At 43.1% G+C, this 4,595-nt stretch overlaps 1 non-coding gene across 1 annotated transcript; it reads left to right on the plus strand.

Annotated features, from left to right (window-relative positions):
• Nucleotides 1–1,566: 1,566 nt before the first annotated feature.
• trnal-aag (transfer RNA leucine (anticodon AAG)) lies at nt 1,567–1,648 on the plus strand. Its single transcript has one exon. It is a non-coding gene; the product is annotated as a tRNA-Leu (tRNA).
• Nucleotides 1,649–4,595: the final 2,947 nt, after the last annotated feature.

Raw genomic sequence — 4,595 nt, forward strand, 5'->3', positions numbered from 1 at the left:
AGTAATGCATTCTTTTCTGTACCAGTAGAAAAGAACAGTCAATTTTGGTTTGCATTCACATTTGAGGGCAAAAAATATACATTTACTAGATTACCACAAGGTTACTGTGAAAGTCCAACCATTTATTCACAAGTAATGAAAACAAGCATGTCTAAATTCACTCCCCGAGGAGGGAGCCAAATTGTACTATATGTAGATGATGTTCTCCTGGCATCTCCAGATGGAGAGACATGCAAAGATTCATTGGCCTTACTGCATCATCTACCAGAAGAGGGACATAAAGTTAGCAAAAATAAATTACAATTGTGTAAAAGGCAAGTCAAATATCTAGGCCATAATTTAAGTGTAGGAGAAAGGACTATATTAGAAGACAGGAAAGCTATTGTCTTAAAAAATCCTAAACCACAGATGAATAAACATATCATAATCATTTTTAGGTCTGACAAATTATTGTAGAGCATGGATTCCAAACTTTGCAGAAATTGTTGCACCATTGTCAAAATTAATGTATGAAGACAACCTTAAAATGACATCACCTGTTTAATGGAATACAGAAGCAGAAAAGGCTACAAGACACATTTGGTCTTTCCCGATGACACTATGTCAGACTACTGCCATCAAATTTTGCCATTTCTCGGGCAGACACTACTCGACATCCGATAGCACCCTATCCCGTCTTTTTCCATCAGTGGGCTTTTTCTTGTCAAATCAAACACTGTCCGAGAGGTGGAAGCAGAAAACGTGTCACCGGTCAATGCGACGGGACACACTCGTTATGATGGTGACGACAACAACAATGCGCAGTGCCAATGTCTTGTTTCTGTGTGTGCGTGTGCATGTGAGTGACTGTGGGGGGACAAAATGAGGAAAAACCTGTTTGTCACTGGTGCTCGGGAGAGAATGTTCATTGAAGGATTGCTTGAGGTATGTTCACGTACTTTTCATACGATACAGCTCGCAAGCAGGCAATAAAATGTTATGTACCCTAGCAAGCGCAAGCACATACGCTTGTACGTAAACATGCCGGCGTTCTGTCGAATCATGCCCTAAAGCTTCGGTAAACATAGGTTTGTGCATGAGAATAAATGTTAACAACGGCGCGCAAGTATTTTGACAATGGCAAGCACGGGAGGCGATGCGCCGGTTACAATACACAATTCTACTGGTCTCCATCAAGTTGCGCTGCCGGAGAGTTGTTGATATCTCACACTGCACGGAAGATATCCAAAAAAAACAATTTGCCAGGTAATTTTTGCGTCGTAGGGCCGAATCGTTTGTCGTGGCTTATATCACACAACATATGTCGGGACCTGAGCTGGAAAATCGGCTGCGATAGCTAATCGGGCCAATATTGGACTTAAAACCCTTTTGTTTGATCTAGGCATAAGAAGAAGATACTCTCAGCCAATCAATTGCAGTTGTTGTCTTAAATGATTTAGGAGCTCTGCTTTCCACATTTTTCATGTCAAGGTTGGCTATGATAGGGAAGGCCGGGGATCTCATTTTACTTCCTTGGTCGGGCTTACATTTACCAATAAATGTCCCCTTATAATGATGGGCTTTTCAGGTAGTGTGGCCGAGCGGTCCAAGGCGCTGGATTAAGGTTCCAGTCTCTCAGAAGGTGTGGGTTAAAATCCCACCACTGCCAGTTCCTTGTCAATATAGTTGATGTCTTACTATTTTGTCATTGGCTCCGACAAGGCATTTGGGACAATAGATATTTTTGGCCACAAAAAAGTCGAGCTCTTTGCCGTTCTGTTTGGATTGTTTGCTTGTTGCCGTAAAATATTAGCTCCCCTGAAAGTGTTTGCCTTAATGTCATTACTTTTGTCTTTCACGCTGAACTGTCGTGCCACCTTTATGGGTACTTACACAGTGATTTTCAATTGACAGAACAGTGAATAAATTACAATTGTTTTTTTTTTCAGTAAGAAGTGTATTGAGGAAAGGCTCACGACCCGTGGGCCTCAGCCAATGAGTTGACAAGTCTGAATTGCACAATATTTCTCACTAAGAGTAAGACGTTAAATGATAGCAGTTCCACAACATCCTATGAGCAGACATGCGATAATGGAGAACCAGCTCCAGATAGCAGAGGAGGGTTTTGATCCATTGACCTCTGGGTTATGGGCCCAGTACACTTCTGCTGCCCACTCTTCTGTCTCGTCGTCCTAGTTTGTATGTACTCTCCTACCGTCTGACAAGTAGGCGGTCCAGCAACGGGGCTGTTCGGTTTGTCTCATATCTGGATCAAGCTACAAGACACATTTGGTCTTTCCCGATGACATGTCAGACTACTGCCATCAAATCTTGCCGTTTCTCGGGCAGACAGTGGCAACACTACGCGACATTTATTTCAATAGCACCTATGCCGTCTTTTTTCAAGCTGCCTTGTGTCAACCGTCGAGACCTTCAAGTTCCTGGGAATTACAGTCTCTCAGGACCTGAAGTGGGCGACCAACATCAACTCCATCCTCAAAAAGGCCCAGCATAGGATGTACTTCCTGCAGCTTCTGAGAAAGCACAGCCTGCCACAGGAGCTGCTGAGGCAATTCTACACAGCGGTCATCGAATCCGTCCTGTGTTCTTCTGTCACAGTCTGGTTTGGTGCTGCTACAAAAAAAGGACAAACTCCGACTGCAACGGACAATCAAAACTGCTGAAAGGATTGTAAGTACCCCCCTACCCACCCTTGAGGACTTGCACTCTGCCAGAACAAAGACAAGAGCGTGCAAAATCCTCTCGGACCCTCCACATCCCGGTCACCAGCTCTTCCAGCTCCTTCCCTCAGGTAGGCGCTACCGATCAATCCAAACTACAGCTAGCAGACATTCCAACAGCTTCTTCCCTCTTGAAATCAACTTCTTAAACACCTAACCTACAATTCCATTACAATATGCTGGCAATTTTTGGACTTGAGTTCGTTGTCACATTTCTGTGGGGCCAATAATCCATTACTGGTGCACTCACTGTTGTTGTCTCGCCACGCTGCACTATTTGCATATCTGTTGTTGACCAATGCTGGCCACTCATGCCAGAGTAGCATCTGCTCCATTTGCACACTGATTGAGGACTATCTGCAACATTTGCACAATCTTTGCACAATGGTCATTGCACCGGACTATTGCAATATTAGTCATTCGAACTGCTCTAAGTGCGAGAGGACTCTGCATCTTTTTGCACAATTGTTTTTGTCTATGTCTTTATGTCTCCAAAGTGTTCTGTTGTACTAGAGCGGCTCCAACTACCGGAGACAAATTCCTTGTGTTTTGGACATACTTGGCAAATAAAGATGATTCTGATTCTGACCAACATTGTCCCAGATTATCGCACTACTCGTCACTTTAAACCGCATACACTCCTTGAAGTCTCGGCGCCCTTTGCACAATGGTCAAACTGCTCTAAGTGCGAGAGGACTCTGCATCTTTTTGCACAATTGTCAAAAAAATAAATAAATAAAATGTACCGGCATTACCAGATAACTAGCAACCCTTGACTGCTCAGTGACTGTTTTTTTGTCAATGTCTTTATGTCTCAAAAGTGTTCTCTGTCAATTGACTGTCTATTGTCATACTTGAGCGGCTCCAACAACCGGAGACAAATTCATTGTGTTTTTTGGACATGGCAAATAAAGATGATTTTGATTTTACCATCCCTGGGCTTTATCTTGTCAAATCAAACACTGTCCGAGAGGCGGAAGCAGAAAACATGTCACCGGTCAACGCGACGGGACACACTCGTTACGATGGTGACGACAACAACAATGCGCTGCGCCAATGTCTTGTTTCTGTGTGTGCGTGTGAGTGACTGTGGGGGGACAAAATGAGGAAAAACCTGTTCGTCACTGGTGCTCGGGAGAGAACTTTCACTGAAGGATTGCTTGAGGTATGTTCACGTACTTTTCATACGATACGCTCGCAAGCAGACAACAAAATGTTATTTACCCTAGCAAGCGCAAGCACATACGGTTGTACGTAAACATGCCGGCGTTCCGTCGAATCATGCTGTAACGCTTCTGTATGTCAGGTTCAAACAACCTAGAACATTTAATAAACAATAAACAAGGAAGGAAGACAAGAGACTGTTTCTTTTACTCGCGAGGAGAACGGAGTTGTACGCAGTTCCAACCTCTTACCGCTCTGAGCACACTCTGTCGAGCCCTCTCTTTTTATTTCCTTAGGTTGGTTCCTAGTTACACAGATGTTGCTGCTTCTATCTTGAGATAAGGGCACACACAGCAGCAACGTGAAACAATCACAGATATGACTCATTGTGTCGATGATAATGCAGATGTGTTCTTCATCAGCGCTGATTGTTTCAACCTTCGACCGCAAAATGTTCCAGCCGCTATCTTTTGATAAGGGCACAGTCCTTTTCACAGACAACTGCAACTTCCATGATAAAATCAACATTATACTGCTGAATAAATACTTTGCAATCAGATGAGAGTAAACATGAGATAACTTATGTCCATTTATTCTCACATTTTCCTCCTCTTTATCGCATATTTACTCAAATTCTCACCTTACATCAGTCACTTCAGTTAGATTTTCGACTGTAGGATCATTTTTATGAAAACAAATACATTTATACTG

Source organism: Phycodurus eques, chromosome 9 (assembly GCF_024500275.1).
Source record: "Phycodurus eques isolate BA_2022a chromosome 9, UOR_Pequ_1.1, whole genome shotgun sequence".
Lineage (NCBI taxonomy): Eukaryota > Metazoa > Chordata > Actinopteri > Syngnathiformes > Syngnathidae > Phycodurus > Phycodurus eques.